Source organism: Halichoerus grypus, chromosome 8, assembly GCF_964656455.1.
Source record: "Halichoerus grypus chromosome 8, mHalGry1.hap1.1, whole genome shotgun sequence".
NCBI classification, from domain to species: domain Eukaryota; kingdom Metazoa; phylum Chordata; class Mammalia; order Carnivora; family Phocidae; genus Halichoerus; species Halichoerus grypus.
Window position 1 is genome coordinate 54,311,341 of NC_135719.1, and position 14,461 is coordinate 54,325,801.

Here is a 14,461-nt window from a genome sequence, read left to right on the forward strand (position 1 = left end):
CCTAGTGCGTCTCAGGAGTACCTTCCTCACAGACACACACTCCATGACAGGGCCCCCACCTCGGACACAATGGGCAAACCCTAGGGATGGTTTTCAGTAGAGAATCTATTTACTTTCACAAACCCAACTCCTATTTAAAGAGCAAGCTGCAAATGTTTGCCCCTGTTTCCCAGAGAGCTGCACTTCTGCGGACTCAAACCATTCTCACATTATTTCTGGTTACTCCTATGAAATAATGTCTGTCATTGACATACACAGACTTTAAGATGAGAGCGTGAGCGCAGCCGGGCACGCGCACACACGCGCGCGCGCGCACACACACACACACACACACACACACACACAACCTCGTGCATATTGAAGAAATGACTCACTTAATTTGCTGCTGCCTGCCACTATTGGGTTTTGATTTCACCTGTTCAAATACAAAGTTTCCTATGAGATTAACTCCAGGAAAGAACAACTCGGGAGGCTTAACCCTGATTTTGTTCGTGACTTTTAGAGCACCCAAGAGGTTTTCAGCTGGACATCTTGAGAAGCCACTCTCTGGGCCACCCACGGCTTTCTGTCCATAATCTTCCATAAAACGATGAGATTTCTTGCCACTTTGACAGCCAATTAATGGAATTCCCTTGTCGAATAAACATGATTAAGTCCTGTGTATCCTGTACCTGCAGAACCATACTTTGGGGCCCTTTCTAACCTCACAGTGCAATGGTACCACAGCACTGTGGAACCGCAAAGAGCCCAAGCCTCTCCTTTTAATGAGAAAGGGGTGGGGGGAGGCAGAGAGGTTAACCTGTCCAAGGTCACTCAGCTCTGAGTAGTGGGACGGCTGACTTACCAGCACCCCCTGGCAATCTGTGCACCACCCCAGCTCCCCCCGACAGTCCCTCCCGGCTTCTGTTGGTTTGCTAGCACGCAACTCCCCCCGGCCCCCGCAAAAATGCAATGCCAGTTGCGTTCTGTGCCCAACTTCATCCCCTCGCGTCAGCATGCAGTTAACCCTCTCGCCGGCAGCACGTCACATGGGCCACGCGCAGCTCTCTCTCTGCCCCCCAAGCCTGTCTCCCGGCGGCTGCCCCAAGGTCACCGGCCGTCTCAGGGAGCTCCCGCCGCCGGGGAGCGGAGCACGTCCGGCCGGGGGCCCGGGGCGCGGCACTCACCGGCGCGGGGGACGGGCGCGCCGCGGCTGCCCATGTCTTCGTCGGCGCGGCTGGGTGCGGCGGCCGCTGGCGCGGGCTGTGCGGGGCGCCCGGCTGCGGGCCCGCGCCGCGGGGAGCGCCGTCCAATCAGCGCGCGCCTGCCGCCTGGCCCGGCGCGCGGCCCGGCCGGGTTCGCGGCTCCCGGGGGGCGCGAGCCGCCGCGCGCCGCCCGAGCCGCTTCCGGGCGCGTTGCCTGGACGCGGTTGCCGTGGCAGCCCGAGCTGGAGGCTTTCCCCGCGCACCCGCGCCCAGCCTGGCGGCGCCGCCCCTCCTCCCTCCGCGTTCCCACACCCAAAATAGCCTCTCCTCGTCGCTGCTGTTTCCCACAGAGCTCTCATCCAAGCCGCTCGGAGTTGGCGGGCGGGGATTTCGCTCATTGGAAAATAAATCCTGTTGTAGGGCTGGTTGACTTGAAGGGAGAGGTGTTGAAATGGTGCCCGATTAGGATAATAGCCATGGTGCTTGCACTGTAATTCTCTTCAGAGCCCTCACATTCCTTATTTACTAAACCTCTTCCCCACGAGAAAGCGTTATTTATCTCCCCTCCACCCCTTCCAGATTGGGGAGAAGCTATTTTATGAGGCCACCGTCTGGAAGCTGCTCGCGCGCTGACGCCCCACCTGTGCAGGTGAACTTAGCCTCGCGGCTGCCAAATGCCATTTAATGAATCACCTTGACAGCCCCCGCTGGGTCCAAGGATCGTGTTGCGCCGCAACAGACACGACGCAAGAAGGAACTGCTGCCACCCCTGTTCTTGACATCCCTTCCTCCTCCCTTCTCCCTCATTCCTTTCCCAGGGCGTCCTAACTCTTTCCACCTTCCTCTCAATTTGGATTCTGAGCAGGATGCACAAGCCGATCCACTCAATTTTGCTTCCTCTGGGTGGGCGGGATTTAAACAGAGTTGGGGACCCCCACCTTTCCCCGCCGCACCGCCTCCGGTTCGTATCTCTTTCGTGTCGCTAGTATTTACCCGGTACAGGCATTCCTGTCTGTCTCTCCCACCAGTCTGAGCCCCTCCAACCCCGGGAAGGGAGCATGACGTGGTAGAAAGACCCTGGGTTGTGGAGTCAGCCTGAGCTGTTTTGGAATCCTCCCTGCATCAGTTTGGAATCCTCCCTTCTGTGTGGTCTTGGGTATTTGTCGCTATTTCCACACTTATAAAACGGGATAATACCCCCCCACACACACACATACACACACAAAGGGGTAATACATGGTAGCACTCATTCAATCAACAGTATTGGATGGCTGTCCAATACCAGAATCTATGCTTAGCTCTAAGACACAGTGGTGAAGAAGAAAAAGACAGCTGTCTGCTCTCATAGAGCTTACAGCCTGACACGCGGTAATGAAACAATCACAGACATATGTGAAACTGCCTTCGTAATAAGAGTACATGGCCTTGAGATCTATGATATGGGGATCTGACTAACAGCATCCCTTTATGGCTGCAAAGGCTCAATGATTATTGTTTCCTTTCCTTCCTTAGGTTCCCACTGCCTGGCACATGGTATGCATTCAGTAAATATATATCGAATTGAATCTTGTCAGAGTGATACCAGCATCACTCAGTTTCCCAGTGACTTTCACATGTAACTTGTCACTATGTCGGGAAGGAGGTACAGGTGTCACTGGAGAGTGCCCATTCAAACCCGGAACCCACCGTCAGGAGTCCTGAGAAAGGTTCAAAATGTTTCTTGCTTGTCCTCATTGAGTTGCCCTCCAGTGTGTAAGGCATGCATCTCAGATGGGCACATGAAAGTTCTCTCTGTCTCACTTCCGCTTTCTGCTTACTATTCCACTCTCTTCCTTGGTTCCAGCTCTATCCTGCCACTCCTTGAATCAGAGCCTCAGGACACCCACCGCTTCCTAGAAGGTGGACAGTGGACCCTTATATTCCTCAGAGTAGAGCACCTATAAACCAGGAAAAAACTCCCTGCAGCTGCTTCTGCTGATCTACAAAGCATAATTTTGATGCTCTTTTGCTGCAAGACTCCCTCACTCTCAAGGGTAAAGAAGGGGAGGGGCTGGAAGGGGAAGGGCTCTGGCCACATATATATACCCTTCTATTTAGCCTGACTTTAATTTCCTTCTTAAAAATCATACCAGGGGCACCTGGGTAGTGCAATCAGTTAGGTGTCCGACTTGTTTTACTTTTTCTTTTTTTTTCTTTTTTTAAGAGCAGAGAGAGAGAGAACGCACAGGAGCCATGGGGAGGGGCAAAGGGAGAGGGGCAAGGAGCCTGATGTGGGGCTGGATCCCAGGACCCTGGGATCATGACCTGATCAGAAGGCAAATGCTTAACCGACTAAGCCACCCGGGTGCCCCAGTAGGCTACATTTCAAAGAACTATCTATCCAGAATCATTGATCATGGCTCATTACAGGAAATGGATTTTTTTGCTTTACTTTCATTAAAAAACCATGATTTATCAATCACTTTATACTGGCAAAGATTACCAACAATAGTTTCATCACAGAGAACAATTTTATAAAGTTTATGACTGTCGTACTCTTCAGCAACCAGTCATTAAATACAAAAAGGTTGTGTAGTATATTGTGATTAGACATTATAGAGATTTTTTTTTTTTTTTTTAGTGATTTATTGCACAGCCGAATTCTGGTCCTACCTGTGTCTCAACACCACCACTAATCATGAATATATGATGAACAGGGCATCATTGAGGCCAGCGGACATGCGCACCTAGGTAAAGGTCAAAGGCTTGTATGGGTCAAAACTGGTATTTGTGAAAAGGCTAGAATTCAGTTAGGCCAATAATGTGGTGAGCCCCGCAGGAGAGAGAAAGAGTTAGCATTTATCTCAGAGTCAGCAATTCTCAACCGAGGCTTGAAATTCAGTGACGTGTCAAGATCCATTGTGAGGTGTGTCACATGGTGTCACACAGTTCTTCACTAATAAAAAGGTGTCCAAGGATTGACCTGCAAGGAAGAGTCCTATATAGGGACCAGAAAGAGGAAGATGGTTCCCACAAAGCAAACAATGAGGAAAAACCAGAGGAGGGATAGGAACAATGTCAGAGAAGCTGCATGTGGAAAAGTTTAAGGCGACAAGTCCTACAGAAAGCCAAGGAAATTTAGTGAATGGAAGGTCACCGGTGACCTCCACAATTATTTTTCCTTATGAGATTGCTGTGGGTTAAGAAAAGATGGACTCGGGGCGCCAGGGTGGCTCAGTTGCTAAGCGTCTGCCTTCGGCTCAGGTCACGATCCCAGGGTCCTGGGATCGAGTCCCACATCGGGCTCCCTGCTCGGCGGGAAGCCTGCTTCTCCCTCTCCCACTCCCCCTGCTTGTGTTCCCTCTCTCGCTGTGTCTCTCTGTCAAATAAATAAATAAAATCTTTAAAAAAAAAAAAAAAAGATGGACTGCTGAAGAAATTCGAGAGCAGGTGTGGGTCACTTTTTAGAGTAGTTGGCAGTAGAGGGAAGACGAGAAATACAATCAATAGGTTTCTAGTGCCAAGTGAACATTTTCAAGATAGGAGGAAAAAGTCTCTGCCTTTTATATATGCTGTTGCAGTCATGAAGAAATGTAGAACACAATACATCATTTTGTACTAACTCGATCAATTCTACCATTAGGTTCATCACCACCACCTCCATTTCCTTTTTTTACTTTAAGATTTTATTTTTAAGTAATCTCTGCACTCAACATGGAGCTCGAAGAGATCAAGAGTCGCACACTTTACCAACTGAGCCAGCCAGGCACCCATTCCCTTTCTTTTAATGTTTCATCAAATAAGAGGAATCTTACATAGAGCAGAAGTGGTGTTCAGACCTTGGGACACTATTTTCTTAATCACCAACTAAAAATATAGGTTAACAATCAGTTAACATGATATATATTATTCTTTATGGCTTTTCTTTGTTGATAATAGTAACATCTTAGAATTAAGGAAATCCCATTTTTATTCTTTTATATGTAAAAATAATGGATTTTTCATATGTTTTAAGTAAACTGTAATTGACTTACTTGTTTTTGCTAATAGTTTCCCTTCAGGTGTTGGCTAATTCTCTCAAAAATGACGTTTTGCTTGTGAATTTTTTGGTAAATCAATCTCACAAGGATTTTTAAAAGTAACTATAATTAAGGTACAACCAGCAGAAAAGGCATAAAATTTGGGAAGATTCTTCTTAGAAGTGTTAACTTAGGAAGTGTTATTTTTTTTTTTAAGATTTTATTTATTTATTTGAGAGAGAGAGAGTGCGAGCAAGCAGAATGGCGGGGAGGGGGAAGCGGTGGGCAGGAGGGGCAGAGGCAGAGGGAGAGGGAGAAGCAGACTCCCCACTAAGCAGGGAGCCTGACTGGAGGGGGGTTGGGGGGGCTGGGGGGGGTGGGCCCAGTCCCAGGATCCTGGGATCATGACCTGAGTAGAAGGCAGATGCTTAACCGACTGAGCCACCCAGGCGCCCCGGAAGTTTCATGCCACAACGGCTCAGCTCAGTATAGTTCAGCAAACATGTTTATTTACCTTGCAGTAGCTAGTCAGGATACCACAGTTCAAACAATGAAGCCCCACATAAGCTGACGCTCTTGCTTCAGCTTCCCTGCTCAGTAGTACGTTATGTATGGGACAGTGATCCTCACAGATAAGAGAATTAAAAGACAACCTTCACTTCTGTTCAACAAGAAAGAAACAATACCACGTGACAACATGCACAACATATGTGTTATGGTGTACACTACTACACCAAACCACAGTGAAGCTAAGCAAAGGAAAAATCAGGATTAGCAATCCTGTCCTTTTTTTTAAGATTTATTTATTTTAGAGAGAGAGAGACAGAGAGTGAGCGAGCGAGTGCTCTCTCTCTCTCCCTCTCAAAAAAAAAAAAAGAAAAGAAAAAAGAAATTTCATAACTCTAAAGATAAAGAGAGGATCCTAAAATCTTCAAGACTCTAACAATATCACATACAAAGAATCAGGAGTCAGAATGACATCACACTTCTCAACAGTAATGTGAAATAAGCATCAGTACCTTTAAAATTCTGAGAGAAACTTATTTCCATTGTAGAATTCTACATTCAGCTACACTATCCATCACATCTGAGGGCAAAGGGGCAGAGGGAGAGAGAGTCTCAAGCCGACTCCATGCTTAACTGGGCTTGATCTCACAATCCTGAGATCACAACCTGAGCCGAAACCAAGAGGTGGACGCTTAACCTACTGTACCACCCAGGTGCCCCAGGATTATCAATCCTGTCTTTACAGAATCCTGTCCTTACTGGCCCTGGCCTGGTGGTACAAACAGCCAATGTTTATATGCCAGGCCCTGTGCTAAATGCTTTACCTATAGCATTTCATGTCTTCCCTGCAAGAGCCCATGAATAAAACTGAGGCTTAGAGGCATTATATGGCTTGTCCAAGATTCCAAAGCTATTAAGTACTGAAACTGGAATTTGAATATGGGCATCTCAGATGCCACCCTGTACCTTAACCAGGTGCTAGATGGCCTCTCCATGACTACATGAGACTAGAGAGGGAAAAGGCAACACAAACTTAAGTATGTAAAATGTGTGGCACAGTGAGACCTAAATAAGTATTTTTCCTTTTCCCTTTATCTTCCCCCAAGGAAAGCACATATCAAAGAATATGAATAGTACATATTGAAAAATTATTTTGAAAGAGTAAATTAATTTTAACATTCTATCTGATTTCTTACACCTTTATCCCAGGTCTGTACTAGGAAAAGAGTCAAGATTTAGTGTAATTTTCCAAATGAATCTGATAAAAGAATCTTTAGTTTAAAACATACAGAGCCAAAAATGATTTGGGATTTGAGCATCTTCTTAAATAATGAAACTGAAGCAAGTTCTTTATGAGCACATGTTTGCCAGCAAAAGGTATATAGAGCTATATACTTTCCAAAAGTCTTAATTAGTAGACATACATATTCTGCACTTAAAATTAATATCATGCAACTGCTTTTTTTTTTTTTTGCAGTTGCTCTTAAAAGAGAAATATCAAGTATAATCCTCTTTGTTTCCCCTCCAATATTTGGATACACTTCAATTATTTTCATGCCCATATAACAGATTTCCCAAGGCAATATAAATGAGTTGTAGGATTTTCTATCAGGAGCTGGAGGCCCACATAGTCATGAAATTAAGTTATCATCACTATGGACTCAGGAAATAGCCTTCTCTTCCCCCTTAGAATCATAAATCATAAATCTGACACATTCTTATTTTCCTTAGAAGGCTCCATGCTGTGAGGTTGCTGGAAACTATTGGTATGTGCTTAGGTACATTACTTAACCACTCCTTGACAGTTTCATCATCTGTAAAATGGGGGTAATGTAGTGCCTACCTCACTGGGTTCTAATGGAGATCAAAGGAATCAATTCATGTAAAAAACTTCAAATAACATTTTAGTTACTATTTTAATATTATTTGTTATATCTAATGTCACTTAAATTTTATTTTTAGTATTTTCTCCTAAGACCCAATCAGAAGAGTGGTAGGTAGTCTAATAAATATTGGCTCAAATATTTTATCTAATATATGGAGACAGAATTTGGTAATTAATCTGGTTGACTCGTTCCTCACACTATTACTCATGTTGCTTGTCTTGCAACAATTCTAATTATCCTTCTGGTGTCAGCCACTCCCCAAAACCATCCCTTTCCTTTGCATGTAGTTATCAAGGTCCTAGTCAAATGTATGTACAGATCCTAGTATCCTAGATCATTTTTGGTTGCACCTAACATGAATTCCAAAGTCTCTCTTCTCTAAGAACAAGGAGTGAGATTGTCACAGCATGTCTTCTGCCTTATTTATCTTACTCCTTCCTGCCCCACCTAAATGATTCAACCAAATTAAGTATCCACCCAGGCCTATAAAAAGGGAAAGAGCCCTCTGTATTTGGTGCCATGGGAAAGATGGAAATAGCAACACTGGTCCATCCTCCTTCCTCCCCCTGCCAGTTGAAGTCATTCTCCTCACAATGGACATCTCTGAGGATGAACGTAGCTAGCAATGACTGTGAATCAATGGCCACTGCTACCAACACCACACAATTATCCGGGCCCTGCCTTCAGTTGCTTGATTTATTCCCATGAACTATATTATAAAGTAAGATTTCAAAGAAGCATCATCAGAACAAGAAAGACTTTCACCTCCCTAGTCCCACCATCTGACCCGGTTTCGCCCTCTATGATTCTTTTCCTTCACCTGCTACCCTGTTCTTGGTGTCAGGAGTGGATGTGGTCCTGTTCCTGACCAGTATCTGTGCCCACATCTCTTACATCAGAAGTTAGGGCTTAGACTTTCCAGGCTTATTTTCCCTCAGATCCAGTCACTAGAACGACTAATTAATATTGGTTCAATTATTTTATTTTACACACGGAGACAGAATTTGGTAATTCCAGTACTTTACAGTCAGCGGATCTTTTTGGAAAGGTTTCAATGACAAAAACAAAATTACTGCTAATTCAATGAGTTTAAAACCCAAGTATACCCAGTATCTGACCTTACCATAATCAGTTTGACATTGCTTTTTTCAAGGAAGAGTCTACCTTTTTACTGGGGGAGAAAATAATAATATCTGCAGGAAAACCTCCACAAGAGATATCAGCTTTTCTTTTATTCAGTTTAAAAAGAGAAAATTATCAAGTCTTTAAAAATCCTCAACACAGACATTTTTTATGAGCAATATTGAAGGATGGGACAACCGATAAGACTGCCATAGTAAGCCCCCTAAAGTTGTAGATATTATACAAAAAAAATTCTTTTTTTTTTTTTTAAGATTTTATTTATTTATTTGACAGAGAGACACAGCAAGAGAGGGAACAGAAGCAGCGGGAGTGGGAGAGGGAGAAGCAGGCTTCCCGCGGAGCAGGGACCCTTGGGATCATGACCTGAGCTGAAGGCAGACGCTTAACAACTGAGCCACCCAGGCGCCCCCCCAAAAAAATTCTTATAACTGAAAGACATGAGTATCTAGATTGACTAGAACCACCAATTATCTGGCTGAGTGACTAAAAAAAGACCATACCAAAGTAACTCACATTGAAATTTCGTAACACGTGGGGCACCTGGGTGGTTCAGTCTGTTAAGCATCCAGCTCTTGGTTTCTGCTCAGGTCATGATCTCAGGGTTGTGAGATCAAGCCCCCCATGGGGCTCCACTCTGGGCATCAGCCTGCTTAAGATTCTTTCCCTCTCCCGCTGCCCCTTCTCTCTTTCTCTCTCTCTCTCCCCCCCCCCAAAAAAAGAAAAGAAAGAAGAAATTTCATAACTCTAAAGATAAAGAGAGGATCCTAAAATCTTCAAGACTCTAACAATATCGCAAAGAATCAGGAGTCAGAATGACATCACACTTCTCAACAGTAGCAGTGAAATAAGCATCGGTACCTTTAAAATTCTGAGAGAAACTTATTTCCATTGTAGAATTCTACACTCAGCTAAACTATCCATCACGGCTGAGGGCAAAATAAAGACATTTTCATACATGCTAATTCCCAAAAGTGTACCCTATATACACTCTTTCTCAGGACTCTACTAAAAAATGTAAACCATTTTACAAAGTAAACTAAAAAGAAAGAAACATCCACTTCAAGATAATAGCAAAAAGAATTCTTGGGAATATGACAAAAGGAATCACAGGACTGATGTCCAGCAGGTCTTATAAAGAGCAACCAGTGTAGACTGAAGCAAAAAGTAGAGCACCACAGGGAGGATATGCCCGAGAAAGAAAGAGAGAGAGAAACAGATTACTTAATATGTTTCACCAGAGTGAGGAATTCTAGCTCGGTCAGAATGTTTGTAGATGAATTAGTGGGTGACACAAAAAGAATGAAACCAAAGGCCAAAGATACAGTTATTAATGCCAGGAATAAAAACCAAAAAGTTGTATGATCATACTTGGCTCACCTGTGAACACTAGATATAATGTAAACATTGACTGTTAGTTTAATCCAAAATTGTTATGTCACTATACTGAGAAGTTTGGGGGAGAAGAAGTGTATATGACAGAAGATAGTTTGAGGCATTTAGGAAAACTAAATCCCCAGGTGCCTGGGTGGCTCAGTCAGTTGAGCGTCTGCCTTCGGCTCAGGTCATGATCCTAGGGTCCTGGGATTGAGTCCCCCATCGGACTCCCTGCTCAGAGGAGAGCCTGCTTCTCCCTCCCCTGTTCCCCTTGCTTGTGCTCTCTCTCTCTCTGTCAAATAAATGAATAAAATCTTTAAAAAAAGTTTAAATAAAAAAAAAAGAACAAAAACTAAATCCCCAAAACAAAACAAACACTAAATCCTCATCTTCCATAGTAGGAAGTCAATAATATCTAACAATGAAAGATCAAGAAATATAAGCATATTTGACTTTATAAATTAAGTACATGGGGAGCCTGGGTGGCTCAGTCGGTTAAGCCGCTGCCTTCGGCCTAGGTCATGGTCCCAGGGTCCTGGGATCAAGCCCTGGTTCGTGCTCCTTGCTCAGTGGGGAGCCTGCTTCTCCCTCTCCCTCTGCCTGCTGCTCCCCACCCCTTGTGTTCTCTCTCTCTGTGTCAAATAAATAAATAAAATCTTTAAAAAAAAAAAAAATAAGTACATGTATTCATTTGATGCAAATAAGAAATAAAAGAAAATCCGGACTTATGAGAAAAAATCTTGAGAGTATTTTAAAAATACATGTACCTTTTATTTTAAAAGTTCTCAGGTTATTTATTTAAGAGTCTTATTACTGCCTTTCTTCCTAGGACATAATTTCTGTATTTCTATTTAGGGCACATTCAAAATGTGTGGTTAGCAAACCATAATTCTTCCATTTGAGAAGGTGTTATGAAACCTTTTTAAGGGGACTTAAGATACTAATTTAAAAAGAAATTTTATTCAAAAAAACCCACATAAACCCATTGACTGCATAGTAAAATGTTCCAAATATATTTTAATAACTCTCTGACCAAAAAAAAAAAAATCAGTATATGGCTTTTCCTATCAGCCTTAACTCATTAAAAATAAAATAGTTAAGGGTCGCCTGGGTGGCTCAGTTGGTTGGGCGTCTGCCTTCTGCTTAGGTCATGATCACAGGGTTCCTGGATCGAGCCCCGTGTTGGGGTCCCTGCTCAACGAGGAGTCTGCTTCTCCATCTCCCTCTGCCTCTCCCCCAGGCTCATTCTCTCTCTCTCTCTGTCAAATAAATAAAATCTTAAAACAAAATAAAATAGTCAAGGTGAAGCCTATTTTATTAATACAAAAATATTTTCCAGATACACAGAATATTCATTTAAGGTATGATGTGTGTGTATGTGCATGCACATGTGAACTATAATAATGTTTTAAAGCAAGGGAAAAGAAAAGAAAAAAAAATCATTTTAGTTAGCTTTTTATAAGCATTACAAACAACAAAAAGCCAGGGGATCTTTTTTTTTCATAACTCAGATAATAGAAATAATTTGCCTGCTGAACATAAATTACATGAATTATCATGTAACAGAAGGACTCTAGGATTCAAAGTCAAAAGATTTGGGTTTAAATTTTGGCTTCCTCTCTTCTTTTACTAACTGAATGATTTGGGGAAGTCCACTTAATATTTTTGAGCCTCAATGTCCTCATCTGTTGAACTGTAGACTGTGTTAGGCAGTGTTTTAGGCCAAGGGAATACATTAGTCATTGTGTAATCTATGGCCTCGTGGAGCTTATATTTTAAATGGGGAAGATAATAAACACACAAGCAAAGCAATTTTATTTATTTATTTTTTAAAGATTATTTATTTGAGAGAGAGCAAATGCACTCAAGCATGGGGAGGGGCAGAGGATTCTCCACTGAGCACAGAGCCCCATGAGGGGCTGAACTCACAACCCTGAGATCATGACCTGAGACAAATCCAAGAGTCGTCACTTAACTGACTGAGCCACCCAGGCGCCCCATGAGCAAAGCAATTTTAGATAGAGATGAGGATCATGGAGAAAAGAAAAAAAGCCATAGTGAGCAGCATGGAGCATGGCTACTGTAGAAAGGATGGTTAGCATGGACTTCTCTAAGAAATTGGTATTTGACACATCGGAAGTCAGTTACGTGAAGATTTAGGAGGAGAGAATTGCAGGCAGAAGGAATACCCAGTAAAGAAGGGTCTTGGCATATATGGGGCATATATGGGGGTAGGAAGAGGGCTGGTGTGGTCCGAGCTTAGAGAGGAAAGGAGCAGAGTAGTAGATGAATTCAGAAGGCAGTGTGTGCAGGAGCTTGAAAGCCACCGTAAGGAGCTTTGGTTTTATTTGAGATGAGAACCAAAGGGCAGTGTTAAGTAGAGGAGTAACCTGATCTAATTTGCCCTGCTGGCTGTTTTGAGAATGAATTATACAAGGGCACAAGAGAAAGCAGAGAAACTGGTTTCAAGGTTTTTGTAGCAGCAAGGTATGATGATGGCTTGGATTACAATGGTTGTAGGGGAGATGGAGACCAACGGTGGTGGACTGATGTTGGATATAATGTAAAGGCAGAGTTAAGCCAACTTGTCATGAATTAGTTAGAGATGGAGAAAAGAGGAATCAAGGTTGTTGTCATTGTTGTTTTTAATCTGAGCCACTGGGTAAATTATGACGCCATTTATGAAATGAAGAACTCTGTGGGAGGAGCAGGTTTAGGGGCAGAAATCAGGAGCTCAGTTTCAGACATATTAAGTATGGGGTGCCTATTAAATTTCTAAGAAGAAATATCAAGGTGGTAGCTGGAAGTATGAGTCTGAAGTTTGGGGGAGAGTTTGATATCATTTGATTAGCATATAGAAGGTACTTAAAGCCACGGGAATGGATGAGATCATCTAGGGAAGACATACAGATGGGGAATTGTGTGGGTCCTGGAACCAAGCCCTGGAACAGAGCAGGAGGAACCAGATGCCCAGAATCAAGAACCAAGAACCGGGAAAGAAGATTGAGAAGAAGGAGCCGGTGTAGTTGGCAGAGGACCAAGAAAGTCTGGTGACACCAAAGGCAAAAGAAGAGTTTCAAGGAGGGTGTTGACTCAGGGGACACCTGGGTCAAAGGCTGCTGAAAAGTTTCAGAAGTTAAGGTGCAAAAGGAGAGTGATGGATTTGGCAACATGGAAGCCACTGGTGACCTTCGACGAGGGCTGTTTTCAGCGGAGTGTTGGGGACAGACTCTATCAGAGCAGGTTGAGGAAAGGATGGGAGGTGAATACAAGAAGCAGTGATAGTAGACAGTGCTTTCCAGGAGTTGTGCAGCAAAGGGAAGCAGAAAAACGGTAGCCAAAAAAAAAAAAAAAAAGTAGCAAGAAGTCATGAGATGGGGTCAGTGGAGGTTTTTAGTTTTTTGTTGTTGTTGTTTTGTTTTTAAAATAAGACATCGAAGCAGGTTTCCTTTCTGATGGTAGTGATTCAGTAAAGGGAGAGAAACCAGTGACGCAAGAGAAAGGAGGTAATAGTTATAAATCATGATTTTAAAATCTTAATAGGTGAATAAATACAAGTCCCTGAAATTATATGAAAAAATTTCCAGCAAAAACTTAATTTTGAGGCACCTGGGTGGCTCAGTCAGTTAAGCATCTGCCTTTGGCTCAGGTCATGATCCCAGGGTCCTGGAATCGAGTCCCGCATCAGGCTCCCAGCTCAGTGGGAACTCTGCTTCTCCCTCTCCCTCTGCTTCTGCCTCTCCTGCTTATGCTCTGTCTCTCTCTTTCTCTTTCAAATGAATAAATAAAATCTTAAAAAAAAAAAAAACTCCTTAAATTTGAACAGTTTTGTGAAGATTTCTGCTGTTTGGTTAGCTTCTTCTCAATCCTTGTTTCAAAGTATTTAATCTTCAGTCTGCATGTATCCAATTTTATGCTTGCTGAAAGTTTAACTATCTCCATAATTCATACTTGTCACAAATAATAAGAGTGTGTTCACATGAGATATTATTTTGTTGTGACTAAAAGATCAAGTCCTAGAGTCAGATTGGCTTGGAAAAGCCTCAGCTCTGCCACTTAATACCTGTGTGGGCTCGGGCAAGTGAATTAAAGTCTCTGAGCTTCAGGATTCTTTCCTATCAAAAGTTGATAATACCTTTTTCGTTAGGTTGTGAGTCTTAAAGAAGACAATATATGTGAAGTGTCCAGCACATAGTAGGCGTTCCATAAATAATAGCTGATATTATCACTACTGAATAATAGCAAATCAAAAAACAAAGCGAAAAGATATTCATATAGTTAAAACATTTACAATTGTAAGAGTCAGTAAATTGCCTAGTGAACTCAAGAAGCGACAGAAATGTCTTAAATTAGCCACATAATCTTTGCT

The 14,461-nt window shown here is 43.0% G+C and overlaps 1 protein-coding gene across 3 annotated transcripts in view; it reads right to left on the reverse strand.

The window, feature by feature from the left end:
* Positions 1–14,461, reverse strand: part of FAM81A (family with sequence similarity 81 member A) — a 128,900-nt gene that overhangs the window by 80,793 nt on the left and 33,646 nt on the right. The window contains exon 1 of one of the 3 annotated variants that reach the window (XM_036107062.2): positions 1,167–1,324. The exons of 1 other annotated variant lie outside the window; for it this stretch is intronic. The gene's annotated coding sequence lies outside the window, so the exon portion shown is untranslated. Of the gene's footprint in view, positions 1–1,166; positions 1,325–14,461 lie in introns of those variants that run through there. One more of the 3 variants, XM_036107064.2, reaches the window with a different exon arrangement.